Here is a 23,893-nt window from a genome sequence, read left to right as displayed (position 1 = left end):
TAACTTTATTTTCGGGAATTCAGTTTTAAATGGGCAGAAACAAACTAAAGAAGTATCAAGTTAGAATCCCAACTTCTAAGCTTAAGTTAAACGTCGTAGCTTGTCGTATCTTGCCGCGCGCGGGTGGACGTAAGTTGACTTTGGTTGTCATTGGTTGTCGCCTGTGTGGTCGTAAGTTGTCATAGGTTGTCGTAGGTGGACGTCCCAATTCACGAGGAATTATGTCGCCGGTCGAGGTAGCTTGACGGCGACTAGGAGGGAGCTTGTCCTACACATTGTCGTAGGATGGGCCCAGATTTCTCACTCTCAACTCTCACCCAATGTTGGCAAGTCTGCCTAAACTAAGTTAAACATTGTAACACCTTGCGTGAATTCAGGGCCTGTGCTGTTCTCCACTCTTCTTCTTAAATCCACATGCACACATAAGGGTGGCATGGTGGCGCAGCGGTAGAGTTGTTGTCTTACAGCGACAGAGACCCGGGGTTCGATCGTGACTATAGGTGCTTGTTTGTACGGAGTTTGTATGTTCTCCCTGTGACCTGTGCGGGTTTTCTCCAGGTGTTCCGATTCCCTCCCACACTCCAAAGATGTACTGGTTTGTAAATTAAATAGCTTGGTATAATTGTAAAATGTCCCTAGTCTGTGTAGGATAGTGTTAGTGTGCGGGGATTGCTGGTCGCCATGGACTCGGTGGGCTGACATGCCTGTTTCCACGAATGTATCTCTAAACTAAACTAAACTCAACTCGACAACTGAGAGTCATAGCACTAACTCCCAGACTACAGTATGTGAACATTCTCATTAATTGCAAAGCAATGAACACCTAATTTTACTTCATTTTCCCTTCCTCCTGACTCGCTCACCTCACCCAGCCTTGTCCAATGTCTGGCACAATGAGTCTGAACCTTTTTCTGATAGTCATCAGCTAAAGGACAAAGGACAAAGGACAAAGGACATTTATTGTCACATACACCAATTGGTGCAGTGAAATGAGTTACCATGCAGCACACAAACAAGATAAACACAACACTATAGAATTTAATGTAAAACATAAAACATCCCCCACAGTGGAATAAACGTTTCCCACTGTGAGGGAAGGCAATAAAAGTACAGTCCTCTTCCTCTTATTCACCCGTGGTCGGGGTCTATTGAAGCCTGTGCAGTCACCGCTACAAACGGTCCGATGTTTCAGGCCCTCTCGCCGGATGATGGTACTCCATCGTCGGAAGAACACACTCAGCGGCTTGGAGTTTCCGAATCGGCTGCTTCCTTCTGGAGACCGCGGCTTCTGAAGTCCACAGGCCGAGCAGGGCGGAGCTCCAACACTGGCGATCTCGGCGAAAGATCCCAGGCCTCCGCGATGTTAAAGTCAGCCCCGCCTGCGGCTGGAAGCTCCGCAGACCACTGCTCCACGGTGTTAAAGTCGGCAGTCCCAGCACTCCGGAGCTTCCAACACAGCGACCCTAGTAAGGCATCAGCCGCTCCACGATGGTACTTCAGTGCTGCGCCGTCGCTGAAGTTGAAGCTCTGGCCGGTCTCCAGCAGGAAAGGCCCCGCCAATCCAGGTAGTAGGCCGCGAGGAGGGGGCGAAGATGCGGCTCGGAGGAAAGACACATCCTAGACCAGGTAGCGACTGTGAAAAACCGTTTCCCCCCCACCCCCCCCCACATAAAAAGACTAAAAGATCTCCAAAACAAAACGTTTTGACGGACTAAAAAAAATAATGAAAGTACGAACAGCTGCAGGCGAGGTTGCCACACTCGATGGCGCCACCACCACAAAGGAGGTAGAGGTGCTGATAGTGCTGCTGCCTCACAGTGACCTGCCAGTGACCCAGCCAGGTTCAATCCTGACCGCTGGTGCTGTCTGTGTAAGTTTGCACTTTATCACTCTGACCTCTCTGGTTTCCACTCACATCACAAAGGCATGTGGGTTGGTAGGTGAGTTGATCACAGTAAGTTGCCCCTTATAGAGGTGGGTGGTAGAAAAATCAGGTTGGAGTGGATGGGTAGGTGGGAGAGAATACGAAATAAGTGAGGAAAAGGGAATGACGAGAGGCAGCATAAACTTGATGGGCAGAATGGCCTCCTTCTGTATTATGAGAAAAGGCGAAAAAAAGGATCATTCATACCCGAAGGATGATTCGAAAATAAAATGAGTACAAGCTTAATACTTTCCATTAATCTCACTGCGTTTGACAAAAAAATTAACTAATTACCTCCTGCTGTGGTAGGTACCTTGATTCCCAGTCAGGCAACAAGATCTATTAAAGGACTCATCAGCACAGTTTGAAAATGGACCGCTGTGACAATATTTTATCATGCAGATCAGCTTGGGTTTCTGACAGTACAGGGGTGGAATTGTCTTCATGTTATGGAGAGTAAGAGATGTTCTCAGAACCTCTTGATATTTTGTACCATCCTTGCCGATGCCCAGGGACGTCTCGCCCATTACCACAAGGATGGAGAAGGAGCGTTCTTCCATATTGGATGCGAGAACCATGCAGTGGACAAAAGTGCAGTGTAAGAGGAAGGACAATGATTTGGCCTCCACTGCCAACTGGCTCCACCGCTGGCAGCACGGTGGCGTAGCAGCAGAGCTACGACTGCCTTACAGCACCCGAGACCCAGATTCGATCCCGACTACGGGCGCCAGCTGTACAGAGTTTGTACGTTCTCCATGTGACCTGCGTGGGTTTTCTCCGAGATCTTCGGTTTCCTCCCGCACTCCAAAGACGTCCAGGTTTGCAGGTTAATTGGCTTGGTATAAATGTAAAATTGGCCCTAGTGTGTGTGTAGGATACTGTTGATGTGCGGGGATCGCTGGTGGGTCGAAGGGCCTGTTTCCATGCTGTATCTCTAAACTAAACTAAAAACTGAAACTCAACTGGGTGGCAATGAATCCTACAGACGGTAAATTCACACACCCTTAATCATTTTTTGTACCGCTTCATTTTTTTTTTGGTTCAAGAGAAAGTAGAAAAGGAGAGTAATGTGAGAGTCGTGAAGTCTAGAACCTTAGGAAAGAAGTTAGAGAGGGCATAAAATAGACTCTAGAAAAGAAAAGAAAGAATAATAGCAATCGCTACATTTAGAAAGGAGATGAAGGAGAATTTCTTTAGCCAGAGAGTGGTCTTCTTCTTGTCAAGTCTACACACAAGATTAGAAGTTGTTCAGCCAGAGCTGAACACACTTCTCGGCATCCGCATAGAATGATGTCTGTCTTGCGCTTCCTGTGCTCCTTGTGCATGGTGGTGGTGATGGAAAGATTGGTGGAAACAGGGCCGCCACATGAACGCTCTTTCCTTGAACCCAGAGGGTGGAAAATCAGTCATAAGTTCATAAGGGATGGGAGTAGAATTAGGCCATTCAGTCCATCTAGTCTACACTGCCACTCAATCGTGCCTGATCTATCTCTCCCTCCTAGCCCCATTCTCCTACCTTCTCCCCATAACCTTTGACACCTGTACTAATCAAGAATCTATCTGCCTGTTGTTTTCATCCACTTTGTGGATCAATGGGATGGGTGCCAAGAGGAGAGATGAAGGGTCCAGTGGAAAAGGGACAACAGGAAGTTTGGGGGGCAGGATGCACTGTTGTAGTGTTGGGGATGTCCATTTGATGATCCTGGCAAAGAGTGACCTTGGTTTGCTCCGTTAAGAACCAAGATGTAAAGTTGTAAACTCTGACAAAGGCCCATCATTTATTTATTTGCCTCTGTACTCCATAATTTGAGATTTGTAATAGAAAAAAATTCCATGTGAAAAAAATGCACCTTTTAATTTTAATAAAGGCAATTGTTATACATTTTGGTTTCATCATGTAGAAATGACAGCACTGTTTATACATCGTCCCCCCCATTCAGGGCACCATAATGTTTGGGACACAGCAATGTCATGAAAATTAACATTATGGAGGGAACTGTATAGTCCCAGAGTAACGCAGCTCCGAACCCTCTTCTCCTGGTTGCAGTACATGAATGAGCAGAAATGGCAATTGATTAAACTAGCTTCAGTAAGTCTGATCACTTGCAGCCTCCTGACAGAAGAAATACAAACACGAAAGCTGCCAGTGATAAAAATCCAATCCTTCACATGTGACACCAGCCCACACATTGCAGGAAGAGCAGCGAAAAGAAATACTAATTAAATACTAATTTCACTGAAAGATCTGCCATGTTTTAGAATTGTCTCCCACAGAATCCTCTACCAGAGGAATCCTCTTGGCTATGTGGACTGTGCCAGGCACTGGAAGATAGCTATTCAATCAGTTTTGTTCCCTGTCTCTTTCCTCAGAATCCTGCAAAGTATTTTCTTTTCAAAGTAACCATTGAATCAACTTTAACTACCCTTTAATGGAAGAGTTTCACAATATAATTGGGGCTGTCACCCTATTGTGCAGTCCTCGTTTATTTTCAACCATCCTGTGAAAAGTATCCTATAGAATAGATCTTTCACTAAAAGATAGATTTACTGATAACGCCTGTCCAAAGCCGAAGCTTCACCCAGCGGGGAATTGCACACGAGTGGTGTTCAGATATGAGTTGCGAACACATAACTGTCTGCCCTTTGTTCTAAGTAGCTGGAGCTCCTTTCTGAGATGACACTGTCATTTTACCCTTCATTATCAGTCCACATTTATTTACAGGTTTTGTCCGTACCCCAGGGTGGCTTTAAACATGGAGGCACTCAGAATGGATGGAAGAATGGGTGTGTCGGAACAAACTGCATATGCTGGTTTCCACCGAAGTCAGACAGAAAATGCCAGAGTAACTCAGCGGGACAGGCAGCATCTCTGGAGCGAAGGAATGGGTGACTTTTTGGGTCGAGATCCTTCTTCAGAATGAATGGGATTTCTGGTATAGTTTCCTGCAGTAGTTTGAGTTGCCTGATCCCAGCTATGCACTCTACAACGGATGTCTTTACTTTAGACTTCACTTTAGTGATACAGCAGGGAAATAGATCCTTCGGCTCACCAAATCCACGTCGACCAGTGATCGCTGCAGTACACTAGCACTATCCTACACATTAGGGACAATTTACAATTTTTACCGAAGCCTATTAACTACAAAACTGAACATCTTTGCTCCCGGAGAAAATCCACGTGGTCACAGAGAGAACATACAAACTCCATACAGTCAACACCCATAGTCAGGATCGAACCCGGGTCTCTGGCACTGTAAGGCAGAAACTCATCTGCTGCGCCACTGTGCCGCATCTGGAGTATAAATATCAGGAATGTATCCAGAAACAGGGGAGTTCCTTCCATGGAGACACCAACTTAATGCATTCCAATGACCATTAATCTCTAGTATAAAGTGTTTGATGACAATTGTTGTTTCCTTGCAGACTCTTGTTCTCCAGTGAAGTTTCAAATGCTAACAACCTTCTTGCTAATTAAACTTTGAGTCAAAATCTGCCTCTCAAGTGATTAAATAAGACAGCCTCCATTTATATGGAGGTTACTTTAGTTTAGTTTAGTTAGAGAACATACAAAGTCCGTACAGACAGCACCCATAGTCGGGATTGAACCCGGATCTCTGGCTCTGCAAGCGCAGTAAGGCAGCAACTCTACCGCTGCGCCACCGCGCCGCGCTTCATGTCAATTACGTGGCAGACTCGGTCAGCGCAACTTTCTCTATAGATTTACTGAAAGTTCTTGCAACTGCCAGCAGTTGGTCTTGCAGATGCATTTTTCACAGCAAAGACAGACACCACAATACAAAGAACATTCCAACAGCTACAATGAAGTGTTTCTGTTAATGAATAGATGGTGCTGTGGCAAGAGGGTAAGTGGGTGGGTAATATACTCAGGGTGAAAAAGATTCAGGCAGGCTGGTAGAATTGTTGCCTCACAGCGCCAGAGACCCGTGTTTGACCCACACCTCAGGTGCTGTTTGTGTGGAGTTTGCATGTTCTCCCTGTGACCACACGGTCTGCCTCCAGCAGCTCCAGTTCCCCCCACATCCCAAAGCTGAGCAGGTTTGTAGGTCAATTGGCCACTGTAAATTACCCCCAGAGTGCAGGTTAGTGGATAAGAAAGTAGGATAACGTAGAACTAATGAATGGGTGAAGAATGGTCAGCGTGGATTCGATGGGCCGAAAAACCTGTTTAGATGCTGTATCTTTCAATCAGATGCACAATGCACACCCTCCTGTGACACAGCCATGTGCTTTCAGGAACTGCCAGCGATAACATTACATAAGACGTACGGGTTTGTAGGCTAATTAGTTTGCTATAAGTGTCCCTAGTGCGTGTAGGATAGTGTGATTGTGCGGATTGCTGGTTGGTGCGGACTGTATCTCTAAATTTAAAAATAAATAAATAAGGAGTCTCTGAACGCCTACATGTTGAGGAAAGCACTCTGCCACCTCCTCAATCTTAAGGCACTCATTCAGAAATGTCTTGGGTGGGATTCTCATTTTACCCAGCACCTTTTTTTTTCAATCGCTGACTCCCCCAAAAGATGTCAACAGTGATGCAACGTGTAAAATGCATCTGCAACTTGATCTTCAGCCTCACTTAAAAACAACAGTCCTCATTCATCCATGAAAGCATCAGCTTTTAATAACTGCTCGCTCTGAGCACTCAAGCTGCAAGCTTTGACCTCGCTGAGACCTGTGACCTCAGATACAGCTGCACACGTTTGCCTTGTCTATGTTGCTTGTGGAGGTCAGGGTTACAGTCACTCTCAGCTTCCGCAACTCGGGGGATTATTCCAGCCGGCTGCTCCTGATCACTACCGTTTTTCCCAGTTTGCAGGGAGACCGCTCACACTCCAGGTTCAAAGGCAATAAACTTCCTTTATGGCCAACACAGCTGGCAGAGAGCCTTCGCCAAAGTGTAGACAACCAGAACAGGCCCAATGTTGCTTTAGTCTGAGTGAAAGCGACGTCTAAATGGAAAGCACCATTTTGGGAGGTACAAAGGAAGTTCAGTTTAGTTTAGTTTTGAGATACAATGCAGAAACAGGCCCTTCGGCCCACCGAGTTTGTGCGGACCAGCAATCCCCGCACATTAGCACTGTCCTACACACTAGAGGCGATTTATAATTTTTACCGTAGCCAATTAACCTACAGACCTGTACACCTTTAGAGAAACTGGAAATCCCGAGGAAAAGGGGAGAATATACAAACTCCGTACAGGCAGCACCTGTGGTCAGTATCGAACCCAGGTCTCTAGTGCTGTAATGCAGCAACTCTACCGCTGCAGCACCGTGTCGCCCATCTAAGCCTCATTTGAATAACCAGGAGACCCATAGCCGGGTCATGGAGGGAGTTCTCAGTGAGAAGTGTTTTGTTCTCCTAATTGAACATTGGGGTCAAAACATTTTCTCATGGCGACTTTACCAGTTACAGCTAAATAAGGGGACTTCCTCAGTTTGTTGTCATGTAATTGCAAAAGAATTTCCCTGAAAATTTGTACCTTTATCCTGTTTTTCCATTGTGAGTGGAGCCTTATTGTGATCTATTGGAACAGCACAAACGTTGGAAGTTCAGCTTGTTCTGTTGAGATGAATGACCATCCTGGGTTAAAATAATATGGTGTTCCTGAAATCACTTGACATCAATCCCACACGGACACATCCCAAGATCTTGCGTATGTCCACTACTCACAGCTGAACCTTGCTGACAGTCACTTATCAGTAGCTTCCCCAACATTGGAACTGGAGAAGTTGGTTTGTTTGTTTATTTTTTTTTAAACATGGATAGTGCATATTTATGAAAATGTACATGTAAATATGCAAGATTATAGCCAGTAGCTAATTTCCATCTTTAGTCCCTGCAGGTTTCTGCAGCCAGACACCAAGAAGAAACAATTTTACAGGACACACAACCAACTCAATTCACACAAACATCCATCACAATGAATCTCCTCCTCACTGTGATGGAAGGCAAAGTCTTGTCTCTCCCCTGGTCTCCATCCTCTCCTGATGTTAAAGACCCCGGCGGGCGATGGTAAGTCCCGTGGCTGTTAAGGCCGCGCCGGCGATGTAAGGTCCTGCTCCAGGACACCCACAGCCCCACAACTCGGGCGGGAGAAGCTCCGCAGCGGGAGCTGCCGCCGCGTGAGCTCCGAAAAGCGGTCTCCCACCAGGGACCCACGAGCTCCCGATGTCACCGTCCACAGGCCTGCAGCTGGAGCCTCCGAAGCTCTGAAGTCTGGCCACAGCCACGCGCCACCACAGCTCTCCACGCTCCAAAGCTGGTCAGCCCCACTGGAGCCCCCAGGACGTTCCGGCTGGAGGCTGCTCCACGGTGCTAGGCCCCAACGACAACGGAGACGCGACAGGGAAAAGGTCGGGTCTCCCATACAGGGAAGAGATTCAATAGTTTCCCCCACCACCCCCACATATACACAGTCAAAATCAATATAAAAACCACAGCAACCTACACATTGAAAGGGACAAAAATGAAAAAACAAGGACCGACGGACTGCAGGGGCCGCTGCCACTAGGCGCCACCAACTTCTCTTAGGGCAACATGATGGGAGCGTTCGGGGAAAGGAGGAGCGATCGGCTGAATGGCCTGCCTCAACTTTAGAAGATTTAGTGACAAGGCCGCATCTCAGCACAGAGTTGGAAAAGAACATTCAGCAGTAGCTGTGTGGTCAATAGCTGACAACCAAGTCACTGGCGGAGCAAAATAGCAACTTCACGACAGGTTATGAAAGGATGACGCCCTCTCCATCATCCGTCTCATACCTCCGTACATCACTAGCATATAGTAGCCTCGGGCAACTCTGACACAGTTCCCCTGATGCATATCCTGTCAGCAGCTGGGGTTATAGGATAGAATTGGTTTGCTCCATTTGGCTTCATCAAAAAATATGAGTCAATGGGTCATACAACACAGAAGCAGGCCCTTCAGCCCAACTCGGTCATACCAACCAAGATGCACCATCCAAGCAAGTCTCATTTGCCTGCATTTGGCCCACAACCCTCTAACCCTTCTAAATCTATCCATATTCAATAGGTGCAACAGCATTGTCAATCCTGACCAATTTCTGGTGAATATAAAATATATTATATTTAGCAGAACTGCTAGATATAAGTCCTTATATAAGGGCTGGTCCCCCAACGCAATATTCCACCTCTCCACTAATTCCAATATTGGTGACCACCTGCTGAGTATTTCCAGCATTTTTTGCTTTTATATCAGACTAGACTAAGTGGGACCCGTTGGGTCCCATCTTCACACGGGGTGTCAATTCTGTCCCTCAAGCCTGATGTGCTGGCAGCTCACTCACGGGGGGGGGCTGGCTGTTGACTGGTCCATGGGTTCTTGGGGTGGCAATTCTGTCCCTCAAGCCTGATGTGCTGGCAGCTCACTCACGGCTGGTGGGCTGGCAGTTGACTCATGGCTATTCCTTGAAATTCCATTTCAAGCAGGGTGCAAGGCCACCAAATTCAAATCCATGTTCCTACCACTTCAAGCAGGGTGCAAGGCCACCAAATTCAAGTGCAGTTTCATATCCCTTCAAGTAGGGTGCAAGGCCACCAAATTCAAGTGCAGTTTAATTCCATTTCAAGCAGGGTGCAAGGCCACCAAATTCAAATGCAGCTTCATACCATTTCTTGCAGGGTGAAACCACCATAAAACCACACAACCACACAAATCACCAAACTCACAGTTCAGTAGGCATTCAGTGTGTTCAGTTGATTCACAGCTCAGACAGTCGTGACCTCTCCCTACCCCAATCATGCAGAGATTGAGCCACACCCACACTTCTGGGTTTTATAACCCCTCCCCCTCCCACCAGAAAAGGTGTGGCCTTCATGACATGATTGACAGGAAAGAGATTATCAACATTTTTTAAACACTAATAACACTTATGGGAAGAATCCTCTGCACCTGCTGAGCGGAGGGGGACTGAGTAAGATGGCCAAAAATCACAGCCGTAAGTGATAGCGTTTAATCTAAAATCAATATACAGTGCAAACAGGAAGGTACCCAAAGCACCCAAACCACCATTTGCAGTAGAGCCTTTTAACTTCAAGCCAAAGCACCCAAACCACCATTTGCAGTAGTGCCTTTTAACTTCAAGCCAAAGCTCCCAAGCAACAATTTGCAAAGCACCCAAGCCACCATTTGCAGTAAGTAGTGCTTTTCAACTTCAAGCCAAAGCACCTAAGCCACCATTTGCAGTAAGTAGTGCCTTTCAACTTCAAGCCAAAGCTCCCAAGCAACAATTTGCAGTAAGTAGTGCTTTTCAATTTCAAGCCAAAGCACCCAAGCCACCATTTGCAGTAAGTGCTTTTAACTTCAAGCCAAAACACCCGCCACCATTTGCAGTAAGAAGTGCCTTTCAACTTCAAGCCAAAGCACCCAAGCCACCATTTGCAGTAAGTAGTGCCTTTCAACTTCACCCAAGCCACCAGTTGCAGTAATAAGTGCCTTTCAACTTCAAGCCAAAGCACCCAAGTCACCATTTGCAGTTAGTGCCTTTTAACTTCAAGCCAAAGCACCCAAACAACCATTTGCAGGCAGTGCCTTTTTACTTCAAACAAACCATATTTTCATTTTAAAACCATATTAAGGGGACTCACAGTTGAGTAGACATTTGTTCAGTGTTATTCAGAGCTCAGAGAGACGTGACCCTTTGTCTTATTCCATCTTGCAGAGACTGAGTGAGGCATACCACTTCCTGGTTTTATAGTCCCTCCCCTTCCCTCCAGCAGGGTCAGCAGAGAGAATGGAGAATTTTGTGAAAACATTAATATCTCCCTCATTTTTCATCGACGGGAAAAATCCTCCGCACCCGGAAGGCGGAGGGGGGCTCTGAGCGAGGTAGCCAAAAATGACGGCCGTAGGTGGTGGCGTTCTGTCGGAAATCGCAGCACAGTGGGCCAAAAGCGGTCAAGATCAGAGTTTTAGTAATATAGATGCCCAGCACCTGTAGTGTAGGTTTCTCCATCACTACAGGAAGCAATCCTTTGTGACAAGCAATCCTTTGTGAGCATGATTAGCAAGTTTGCTGATGATACAAAAGTTAGTGGTTTTGCAGATAGTGAAGAAGATTGTGAACGATTGCAACAGGATCTGGATCGATTGGCCAAGTAGGCGGAGGAATGGTTGATGGAATTTAATACAGAGAAATGTGAGGTGTTGCATTTTGGGACATAGAACAAGGGCAGGACCTATACAGTAAATGGTAGTCCTCTGGGTAGTGATGTAGAGCAGAGGGATCTAAATTTTTTACGAAGGCATCATGGGCGATCATCCAAAATTAGCACCTCGTTCCTGCTTTTTTCCCTTATCCCATGATTCTGTTAGCCGAAAGAGCTATATCTAACTCTTGGCGGTTGACGTTTCGCGTCAGGACCATTCTTCAAACTGAAGTGTCGCGACACAAAACGTTGTCTATAAATATTATCCAGGGATACGCCCAGAGCTGCTGAGTTACTCCAGCACTATGTTTCTTTTTATGTGGAAATGCAAGTTCATTTACAATCTGACAAATGTCAATCCAAGAATGGTATATTTTAAACCTGTACCTGCCTGGAGAGAGATTCTGCCCCAGGATGGTGTGGACTTCACTGTCAGCCATCAGCAGTTAAGAGGGATGTTAAATAATGATTTCAGATATGGCGGCTAATGTTAAAGCATCGCCTCGAGTCAAGTCTGGTCCTGACAGGAGCACTCAGGAGATGCTTCATATATTATTGTGCTGTCTGGCAACGGCCATTATCCCAGGCAATGTTTTCAGCTCAAACATAATGTAATCAGTGGAAATAAAATTAAACTAACCACCAACCCTTGAAAGCGCTCGTGTTTTGAAGAGAAAATTGAATAAAGTTTCACATCACTTCTGCTTGCGAAAATATGGTTGGACAGATTCGGCTTGCAACATCCTTCATTTCTGTGTGCCTATTTGTCTTTCTGTCCAATTTGGAATATAGAATAAAATATGGTTAGAAGGCATCTCAAAGTCAAACTATTCCCCTCCTTCTCTGGAAATGTTGTGAGATCAAGGACTTAATGCTTAATTAATTTATATTAATTTATAAATAAATGAGCCATAATACAAGGTATCGGGTTCTGATCCTCATCGACATTGATGTCTATAGTTTGGGCACTCCAATTGGCCTCAATGCCTTATTTAGGGGGATATGTAACTATTAAGCTGTGCCCTCTAACCAAAGATAGACACAAAATGCTGGAGTAACTCAGCGGTACAGGCAGCATCTCTGGAGAGAAGGAATGGGTGACGTTTTGGGTCGAGACCCTTCTTACTCCAGCATTTTGTGTCTATCTTTGGTTAAACCAACATCTGCAGTTTCTTCCTACACACCTCCTCTCTCCATCCATGTGTTAGAATGTGAAGCAAGTCTTGGTCAGACATAGCTGTGATACTTCAAGCTGTTCTTGAAAATCCAGCTATCTCCATCCTGTCAGTGAACAAAAATATTTTAAAAAATATCTGAAAATGCTGAAAATCTGAACTAAAGCAAGAAATGCTGGAAATGCTCGACATTTGACAGCGTCTGTGGGAAAATGCTGTATATGTCCAAGATTCTTCATCAGAACTGGGAAAGAGAGGAACGTTTTAGGACATAAATTTCACGACTCTTTAAGAATCAGTAAGACACAAGAACATGATGTTCCCTAGTTCCGACAAAGTATGTTAGACCTAAACGTTGACCCTGCTTCGCTTTCCACAGATGCTGCCTGACCTGCAGAGTATTTCCAGCATTTTCAGTTTTTATTTCCACACAAACAAGACTCATTTCTGAATTGGCAGCACACTGAGGAGCCATCGTCAGTTGAATAAATGGAAATTGCTCAGGTGTGGGTAGGGAAATTGGTTGCGATACCAAACAAGTGTATTATGTATTGGAGTTCTGCTCATATAATTAACATTTCCAACATCACCTTGGAATGTTATTTTCTTCTCCCACAGTCGACCAAGAATTTATTCCTTTGGGTTTCAGCAGATGTTATTCTTTAATTACATTGCTGCCTTTAAATCCAGCTAGACGGGAACTGCTGCTCATCTATCCTCCCAACCTGACCATGAGTGACTATACGTATATTGAAAATCTCATTTATTATCTGCTGCTGGTGTCTTCAGGGCCTTTGTTAAGTAGTTTAATGTCGGAAGGGGATTTGCAGTGTTGCTACCCAAGGCTCCCTTGACTATATCCGACTGCGGTGCTCATGTGGTGCCTTGTCTACATGGAGAAGTCCGAAGCTTGAACTAAGCAGAACCTGTCCCCCTCTGGGCTGTGTGTACAAAAAGTCTTGGCTGCCATCTTGATAAAGCCGATACACACACTAGTTCGTTATGATTTCCTATCCATCGACACCCCTGGCAGAACATGCCAGTTTGAGAGCAGCTTTAATACTAATATATATCCCTTCGAAAATCACAAGGTGGTTTAAAACAGCGAACTGGTATTTTACTCAGGTTTTTATCCTCCCCAGGCACAGGTTCCACTTGTCTACCCAGAAACATCTTGCCCTCATGTCACACTGATTGTTCAGAGCCTTGAGATTTATGTCCAAAAGTCTTCTGAGAACAGATATCTTGATTTGCCATTCTAGTTTAGCCCTGTGCCAACTAGCCTTACTTGCTGACTAGATCTGAGGCAGCAAGAATCTCCAAGCTGATGTGAATCATCATTAAAAAAGACCCACTTAAACCAACAAACTCAAACCGAATAAACTTGGATCTAAACAGAATAATAAGTAAAAATGGAATGAAGCCACTCTTCTCAGATTAACATCAGAATTGACAAACTCCTTAAATGGACTAAGACTAACTGAACTGGCAAAAATCAATAAATCACCATGAACTTAAACTTTGGCAATTAGGTAATCATAAGATCATAAGTGATACGAGTAGAATTAGGCCATTCGGCCCGTCAAGTCTTCTCCACCATCCAATCATGGCTGATCTATCTCTCCCTCCTAATCCCATTCTCCTGCGTTCTCCCCTTAACCTCTGACACCCGATCAGACAGGAGATTCGACAATGGAGATGCCTTCTGCTTAGATCCTCCCACATCTGGCTGCAGATGTGCACACAACTGTGGTATTCCAGAGCTTCTGCTGTAAAGCAGCCTTCAGCTGGGAACTGCCCATGGAGCCCAGCATAAACTGTAATTAGTGTTTGTGCTTTTCAGTCTTGTAATTTTTGCAAAATAAAATTGTTAACCAAGTTATATTTTTCATGATTAGACTTTAGACTTTAGAGATACAGCGTGGAAACAAGCGGCTTCGGCCCACCGAGTCCGCGCAGACCAACGATCCCCATACACTAGTTCTATCATACGCACTGGGGACAATTTCCGGATAATTAACCTACAAACCTACACGTCATTGGAGCGTGGGAGGAAACTGGAGCATCCGGGGAAATCTCATATGGTCACGGAGAAAACGTACAAACTCCGTACAGACAGCACCTGTAGTCATGATGGAACCGGGGTCTCTGGCGCTGCAAGGCAACAACTCTACTGCTGCACCACTGTGTCACTCTGAAGTTCCTGAGGTACAGCAATTGTTAGAATTCATGGTAGAATTAGATAATAAAGAAGTGGAAATGTGATACTGAAGTCTATTGCACAGTTATATATATATATTTTTAAACAAGTCCAGAATAATTTTGCATGTGAGTGTCTCAGACATACAAACATATCCAAACTCTGTTGGCAGTGAGTGAGCCTGGGGGGCAAGACCTCACTGACTGTCAATGCCATTCTGTGAGTGTAGTCAACGTATTGTACTGGGATTGTCCATGGGCAGCACTGCTGATGTGTTGGGAGTGAGCGTCCCAGTGTAGGACTGTGCCTGAGACCACGATGGAAAGAACCACGTGGCTCACAAACATTCACCTAATCACTGGTCAACAGGACAACTAGCCCACGGGGGGGGGGATAGACACAAAACGCTGGAGTAACTCTGGAGAGAAGGAATGGGTGATGTTTCGGGGTGAGACCCTTCAGACTGAGAGTCAGGGGAGAAGGAGAGTAGAGATATGGAGGGTACGGTGTGAAAATGACAGATCAAAACAGACGATGGTCAAGGAAATGCAAAATAGTTCATTCACGAGGGGGTGTCAGTTCTCACACTCTATACTGGTTGCAGCCTCACATAGTTACAGTAAAGTTACATGTTAGAAACATGAAATCCCTTTCGGGACTCCTACAACTCTGACCCAGTGCCACCAGGACAACGGGCCTTTATGGCCAAGTACAGACTTAAACAACTTGACTTTGAAAGGTACAAGATGGCAACAGAAAGATGATAACTCTTGTGTACTGCCTCAGTGTGACTTACTAGGAATCTTACACTCTTGTACTTAAGTAGATTGTGCCTATTTATAATAAGATTTTTACTGAACTGTAGCAAAAAAAGGAATTTCACTGTACCTTGGCCAACAAAATTCCATCAAACCTATCTGACATTCATTCCTTTGTTAAGTAATGATATAAAATTTGTGGTTGAAAGCAATAATCAACCTCAGTGAATGTTGATTGTTCAGTAGACAGAAGCTACACAACTATGTAGGAGAAGAATGGAAATGTCTTTGCTTGGGAGGCGGGATACTCCAATCACAAAGCTTAGCTAGCTGTCGATAATGCTGGATATTTCTAATGTTTTGAAACATTATTAATCTTAAATAAGTTAAATTATTACACTATCCCATTGTAATTTTATACCAAATTGTGAAACACAAAAACAGTTTAAAAATAATTGCTGGCACATTGATGGAACAGATTCTGCAAGTGAGAGGTGAGGAATTGTGCAAGTTCATGCTCTCTAACGGTACTGATATTGGAGGGCAGACGGGAGTATGATTGTAAACATCTGCCTGTCACTTGGGGACTTCTGCATTACGCACACTGAAATTGCTATATTGGGTTACTCCAGCATTTTGTGAGAATAGAACAGTTGTCTGTCAGAGACAGAGAAAGAGGGAAGAGAGGGAGAGGGAGAGAAAGAGGGAGAGAGAGAGAGAGAGGGAGAGGGAGAGGGAGAGAGGGAGGGGAGAGAGAGGAGAGAGGAGAGAGAGAGAGAGAGAGAGAGGGAGAGGGGGAGAGAGAGAGAGAGAGAGTCGTGTTTCTGATCTGCTCTAGTTTCTGATTTCATGTAGAGGTAAGTGGAAAGGACATGCAAGGTATGGAGGGTTATGAATCATGCGCAGACACATGAGATTAATTTATCTTGGCATCATGTTCGGCATGGGGGCAGTGGCCCAAAGAACCTCTTCCTGCACTGTACTTTTGTATGTCCTATGAACAACATTAACATAAAATAGAACCTCCCTGTGTCTGTGCTTTGCCCTGAAAGCATTTAGAGATGTGGATGTACAGAGAAGCATTTGTATACTAGGCTTAGTTCCACCAGCACAGCAGATACAGAGACATTTAAAACTTTGTCTAAGTTTCCTATTCTAAAATGCACTGTAATAACTACTGAGAATGTTTACCATCAGGAATGTAATTGAAAACTGTGATTTGGTCACATTAAAATTGAAATGGTAATATCCCTGAGGCTGGAAAGGGGGAAAATGTTGTCATTTGCTAAGATGAAGAAAAAGGAAGTTATATAAAGTGTGTTGGATCAAAAGCAATTCTGCAACAACAAACAGGAGTTTGTTGCTCCAGCAGTTTTTTCTGTTTTAGATTCCTGTATCTGTCGCCTCTTCTGTCAGCAATTCTGCGGTTTCTATTGGGTGTGGTGGTGTGATTCCACCTTCAACGTGAACCCTTGGCCACTTCAGTCAGCAACAGTGAGTTGGTTATTTGCCAGCAGGCATTCATAGCTTCATGTGTTCTACAAGCAGAATTAGGCCATTTGACCCAAGTCTACTCCGCTATTCAATCATGGCTGATCTATCTTTCCCTCTCAATCCCATTCTCCTGCCTTCGCCCCCATGACCCCTGACACCCGTCACACACACACACACACACACGCACGCACGCACGCACGCACGCACGCACGCACGCACGCACACACACACACACACACACACACACACACACGCGCACACACACACGCACGCACGCACACACACCAGGCAGTGCCAGAGATGCTGCCGTATAGCGTCAGTCCCGGCTCCTATGGTTATTGCCTGTATGGAGTTTGTACGTTCTCTCCATGGTTTCCACCCAGTGCTCTGGTTTCCTCCCACATTTCAAAGACGTACAGGTTTGTAGGTTAATTGGCTTCAGTAAAAATTGTAAATTGTCCATGTGTGCAGGATAGTGTTAGTATACGAGGTTCGCTGGTCGGCGTGGACTTGATGGGCCGAAGGGCCTGTTTCTATGTTGTCGACTGTGGTGTGCTAAGACAAGACAGAGGGAATATTGCTTGATCATATTGTCACTATGCGGGATTATTTTAGCTTTAATTCAAGGTTGCTGTTTGACCTCATTGATATAAGCGTGCCTGTTTTAGATTAAATAAACATCCTACTCTCGCTAAATTCTTCTGTGTCTATGTGGCGCTTTTGTGGAAAGAAAATAATCTTTAGCGTGGATGTTCCCTGGGCAAACACAGACAAGCAGGTTTCAAAGTGCAATGAAATCACTTTGTTGAACGCTAGACGCCAGAGGAGAAAATGGCTGAGTTGTGCTTTAAATAGATCGCTGCAGTGAATGGGGCATAATGAATAGCTGCTTCCCCCTGAGTGTTGCATAAAATCTTCTTAATCGAGCTGGTGAGGGTGAAAATGGTCATTGCATGAAAATCAACACTAACTGTGAACACTGTGCAAGCAAAACATTATGCCTGCTATTTATGCATAAACTCCAGGTACAATTTTAGCAAGCCCTGCAAAAATCACACTTCAAGCATTTTTTCAAAAATGTACAAACAGAAGAATTTGCCTACAATTGCTGTACAACTTGCTCCCATTTCTAAAGATAGACACAAAATGTTGGAGTAACTCAGCGTGTCAGGCGATGTTTTGGGTCAGGGTTCCAACCCGAATCATCACCTTACCATATTCTCCAGAGATGCTGCCTGACCGCTGAGTTACTCCAGCACTTTGGTATAAACCAGCGTCTGCAGTTCCTTGCGATTACATTGATCTCATTTTTAACCTGGTTTTTATGAATGTCTTTCCCTCCATATAGTAGCTTTTGCATGGGGTTTGATTGGGTGAACATGGTGATGTTATACATAGCTGCTGGCTCTCCCACTTCAAACCTGTCTGACAGCAGGTGAAGAAATAAACCATGCCTTTATTTTCATTGGCCTTGATGAATCTGGCAGGTTTATAGGGGAACCGTTGCCAACAGCGTGAGAGCTCTGCGTCAGGAACCAGGGTGCCAATGCCCATCTGACACCAAGTATCGAAACAGCTTGTACTTATTCTGGATCTTGCACATGATCCCACAGGGTTTATCTCCCCTTCTTTTCAAACCAAGGCATTGGCAGCAGCCTAAGGATCAAGGCTTCAGTGTTATTTATGAAATCTATCTGTCATCTCACCAGGTAATTTGTATTCTCGTTTCCTGAAGCGAGTGGGAATGCTTACATTCATCTGTGAAGATGATTCTAGAGGACAAATAGGATGTTTTACATCCTTTTTCCACACACGGTTTGCAGGAGTAACTAATCCTCTATTATTTATCCATTCTGCAGACTTTGTTGAAGTAGAAATATTCTAAAGAACCATGTGTATGAAGGAACTGCAGATGCTGGTTTAAATCAAAGATAGACACAAAATGCCGGAGTAACTCAGCGGGACAGGCAGTATCTCTGGAGAGAACGAATGGGTGACATTTTGGGTCGAGACCCTTCTTCAGACCTATACCATGTCTCCAGAGATGTTGTCGGACCTGCTGAGTTACTCCAGCATTTTGAATCCGTTTTGGAAATAATGGATCCCACAAAATATACGCAAATTAGAAGTTCCTGGCATTCTCTTTAAGTAATATCAAAACCCTCGTTTAATTTCTTTGGTTCAGGAGGCAGACTTTACATTTCCTTAGCTCCATTACTTTGTTTGTATTACTAACAATATAAACTCACTGGTGCAAAACTAATCAGAAGCATTGGTTTAGTTGAAGAAACACCTGATCTCTTTAGATTAAAATTATGGGCAACTCAGCAGGATATCTGCCATGCAGGAAATGCAATCAAAAGCATTGGCATGAAATATTTCTATTCTGAACAAATGCCTTCTTTCTAATTTTAAATTCTCCTGCCTGATAGCCACGTAATTTAGTGTATAACGAATGTGAAAATGAGTAAAGAGACCCAGATAATTCTAGGTCTCCTTCCCTGTTTTAATTCCCTATTTGTATGCAGTTCACTCCCCAGTCCTCTGGGAATTTTGAATTTAATGATTTGGAAAATTCCCTTGTTGTTATGTAACATAGCATTAAACAATGCTATTTTAACCCAAAATTCGTGTTCATTTTCGATGACGATGTTTTTTTTAAATGCACTTAAACCTCTTACTTTATGTATTGAACTTTCAGTAACCCCTCTCACACTGTACGTTGCACATTTCCAACTTGTGTTACTCATGTACATTAGTTTTGAGACTAGACGTTTCAGCAAGGAATAGGGAGAATTCAAAGTGTTATTACTATTCTATGAGTTTCAAAGTGTTATTACTATTCTATGAATTTCCATCGGCCAAGAGGAGTGAACATGTAATTGCTCATTATAGGTAAGCTATTTCATTCTCACCAGGTTAGTTCACGGGGTACCTGGAATTATTGTCCCCTTGCTGTGACAGAAATTGATAAATATTAGAAAAACGATGGGAGTTGATATGAATGAAACTGATCCTAGTTCCTTTTGTTTTGTTTGTCTGGGTTGGGGTAAGAAAGGGTAGAAGATGTCTAGATGGCTGGGGAAAGGAAACTCTCCACTGTAATATTTACGTTGCATAAAGAGTCATTAATGCATTCTGATTGAACTGGCACTGGAACTGACTCACTTGTGCTGAGAAAACACAAGCAAAACTCCGTGACGAAGTGATTAAGGTAAGCAGCCAGATCTCGAAATGAATTCTTCAATTAATTGGAATCAAATAGAAAGTGTTTTGTATAAACTGTGGCACCTTAGGATTAATCCATTTCAAGGGGAGAATGGGAGAGATAGAGTAAAGTATTTGGAGTGTTTCGTTCAGTTTTAGGAAGGATGTTTAGCTGGAAAGTGCAGAGAAAATCTTTGAGCATTTGTCAGGACGAGGGCTTGAGCTATAGACAGTAGACAATAGACAATAGGTGCAGTAGGCCATTCCGCCCTTCGAGCCAGCACCGCCATTCAATGTGATCATGGCTGATCATCCCCAATTAGTACCCCGTTCCTGCCTTTTCCCCATACCCCTGACTCCGCTATCTTTAAGAGCCCTATCTAGCTCTCTCTTGAAAGTACCCAGAGAACTGGCCTCTACCGCCCTCTGAGGCAGAGAACTCCACAGACTCACAACTCTCTGTGAGAAAAAGTGTTTCCTCGTCTCTGTTCTAAATGGCTTACTCCTTATTCTTAAACTGTGGCCCCTGTTTCTGGACTCCCCCAACATTGGGAACATGTTTCCTGCCTGTAGCGTGTCCAAATCCTTAACAATCTTACATGTTTCAATAAGATCCCCTCTCATTCTTCTAAACTCCAGAGTGTATAAGCCCAGCTGCTCCATTCTCTCAGCATATGACAGTTCCACCATCCCGGGAATTAACCGTGTAAACCTACGCTTCACTCCCTCAATAGCAAGAATGTCCTTCCTCAAATTAGGGGACCAAAACTGCACACAATACTCCAGGTGTGGTCTCACTGGGGCCCTGTACAACTGCAGAAGGACCTCTTTGCTCCTATACTTGACTCCTCTTGTTACAAAGCCCAACATGCCATTTCTTCACTGCCTGCTGTACCTGCATACTTACTTTCATAGACTGATGAACAAGGACCCCCAGATCCCGTTGTACTTCTCCTTTTCCCAACGACGCCATTTAGATAGTAATCTGCCTTCCTGTTTTTGATACCAAACTGCCTGCCATTGTGAAAAGGAACCGTTTACTCCTCACATTTATAACCTCACATTTATCCACATTAAACTTCATCTGCCATGCATCTGCGCACTCCTCCAACCTGTCCAAGTCACCCTGCATTCTCATAGCATCCTCCTCACAGTTCACACTGCCACCCAGCTTTGTGTCATCTGCAAATCTGCTAATGTTACTGTTAGGTATGTGATAATTAGCATATGTAATTAGTGTCTTGTGATATGTTGTGCAAGTATGCATGTGCAGGGGAGGCTCAAGGTGGCGTCCTGCAGTAAAGAAGCTTGTATGATTACTCCCGTGTCCGAGCCTTTATTCAAGTGTTCCAAGCATCCAAATACACAACAATTGGCGACAAGGATAAAAGAACGAAGATGAGAACAAGGCCAGCAAGAAGAATCGAAAACAAGTTTAAAAATAGTAGTATTTGGAAACAAAGTGGAACAGCGCTAAGCCAAATGGTTTTGAATTGGCGCCAAAAAGAAAAAAAGGTATGAACGGGAAGCAATAGCTCAGGGAAGAGCTAGGAAAACAAGCAGGGGCAGTAAGGGTCACCGAGCACAGTGTCAGCTTACCTAGAATGTATCCAGGGCTGTGCAGCCCACAGCCAAGCCCAAGCAGCAGCCACAGACGTCGGGTGGGGGCCTAGTACCGTGAAGGCCACGGACAGGTCTGGAAAATACACCGACAAAAGAGGACTGTGTAGCCCATGGCCAGCCACAGTGGAAGCCACCAACATTGGGTGAGGGCCTCGTACTGTGTAGGCCACGGACAGGTCCAGAGAGCCACCGACAGAAGCTGAGTCTTCAGCCCAACCGTGTGGAGAAAGCTGAGAAAGCTGAGAGGCACAGTCCCGATGCTTGGAGCAGCGGGGACCAGCAGCAGAAACGAGCAGCGACTCACCTTCACCTTCCGCAGGGTGACCATGGGAGCCAGCGATGAGCCGTGCAGCAGGTCCATTAGCAGCCAGGAGGGCTGTGGAGACAGTGGGCAGGCAAGTCGGCGGAACAGTGGCGGAGAGGAAGGTCATCAGGTCAACAGGCAAGCAAAGCAGCAAAAGCCAGCCTGGAAGACCAGTCAGTGGAGCGAGAGCCAGCAGAGGCAACAGCAACGGCTGAGCCAGCAGCAGCATCGGAGGTCCGGAGTGGCCAGCGGTGTTTAAAAGTAACAGTGAAGCCCCGGGGGGGAGCCAGCTAAAGCAGCAGTGGAAGTCCGGTGAGACCAACAGCAAAAGTACCGGTGGGGACAGCTCGAGAGGTCAAGAATGCACCAGAGTCCACGGCAAAGATACTAAAGCATCTTTGGTCCACAGGCTGCAAGCTGGAGCAGTGAAATCCTTCACAATAAAACTGTAATGCATTGTCACAGTAAAAACAGGACTGTTGGATGTGTAATGCATTGGACTGTTATCAATAATTTAAGTAAATCTATGTGCAATGGAAGAATATGTTTAAAATGTTCTAGTTGCTATTAACAGAAAATGTTGGTTAATAGTATAAATCTGTTATTATAAGATTAAGTAAGAGACAGTGATTGTTGCTAAAGCTAATTAATACAGAACTGTGTTATCCAGGGCAGAAGCCAGTGTTTTGGCTGTACAGGAGATATGTGTTTTCTTATCTGGAGGTAAGTAGTGTTTTGTCTGTACAAGAGCACCTGAATAGGGCACCTGGATAGCAACAGGTAGCATGGCTATTCAATGGATAGGAAAGTGGCCCCAGTTAGATTCTGGGTGCAATTTTGAGAAATGGACTGAAGTCTTGGAGGCTTCGTTCATTTCTAATGATATCACTTCAGAGGAGAAGAAGAGAGCATGGTTCATATTAGGCTTAGGAAGAGAGAATTATCACACCTTCCGTACGTTACTGCTGCCAGCAGCGCCCACGGATAAAACGTATGAGGAGTGTAAGGAGGTATTAATGGCTCATTTTTCGCCAAAACCTCCAAGGGCATCCAGAGGCAAGGAGCCTGAACTAAAGATGGCAGGGAGTTCCTCAAAGGACAAAGGTCAAGTGCAAGAGGACCAAGGTCAAGTGCAAAAGGACCAAGGTCAAATCCAAAAGGACAAAGGTCAAGTGCAAAGGGACCAAGGTCAAGTGCAAAGGGACCAAGGTCAAGTGCAAAAGGACAAATGTCAAGTGCCAAGTGACAAAGGTCAAGTGCAGAGGGAAAAGGCCAAAGGTAAACGGCAAAGGAAAAGAAGTAAAAGGAAAAGGGAACTTGCCATTCAAAGAGAAACCCTAGTTATTCAATCTGCATTCAGGGGTATGAAGGTACGGAGAGAGATCCGGAACAAACAGAAATCTGCAATGGTAATACAAGCAGCATTTAGAATGCATAGAGTATACCATCAATACAAGGCAATGAGAAGGGCAGCTATAATAGTGCAAACCCATTATAGGGCACACCTTCAAATGGTAAGTGATCTCAAAACTTACATGAAGGTACGCAGCAGTGTTGTACTGCTTCAGACAGCCTACCGAGGAATGTTTGTTCGAAAGCAATTGCGGTGCATGCACAAATCTGCCAAGGTCATACAGACTTATTATCAGATGCATAAACAGCGTCAGTATTTTAAGAAACTACGCTGGTCTGCCATTGCGGTACAGCAACGATACAGAGCTTGCCAGATAAGAAAGCTCCAAGTGAGACAGTATAATAGTTTGAGAAAAGCAGTGGTTTGTATTCAAGCCTTATACCGCGGGATCAAAGCCAGAGTATTGGTTGAGAAAATCAAGGCAGCACGCTGTATTAAGTCATTCATAAGAATGTGCATTACAAGAAAGCATTTCTTGATGCAAAAGGCGGCTGTAGTTACTCTGCAAGCAGCATACCGTGGTTACCGATTACGGGTACGCTACAAAGCTGTGCGTCAAGCAGTCATTTCGATCCAGAGATGGTACAAAGCATGCAAAATAGGGCATTC

General features: G+C 44.7%; 1 protein-coding gene across 3 annotated transcripts in view; it reads right to left on the bottom strand.

Moving 5' to 3' along the window:
• LOC129711284 (SH2 domain-containing adapter protein F-like) overlaps window positions 1–23,893 on the bottom strand; it is a 284,291-nt gene that overhangs the window by 120,535 nt on the left and 139,863 nt on the right. The window lies entirely within an intron of this gene.

Source organism: Leucoraja erinacea, chromosome 29 (assembly GCF_028641065.1).
Source record: "Leucoraja erinacea ecotype New England chromosome 29, Leri_hhj_1, whole genome shotgun sequence".
In the NCBI taxonomy this organism is placed as follows: domain Eukaryota; kingdom Metazoa; phylum Chordata; class Chondrichthyes; order Rajiformes; family Rajidae; genus Leucoraja; species Leucoraja erinaceus.
Note: the sequence above shows the minus strand (reverse complement) of the source record. Positions and strands in the feature narration are given on the sequence as shown.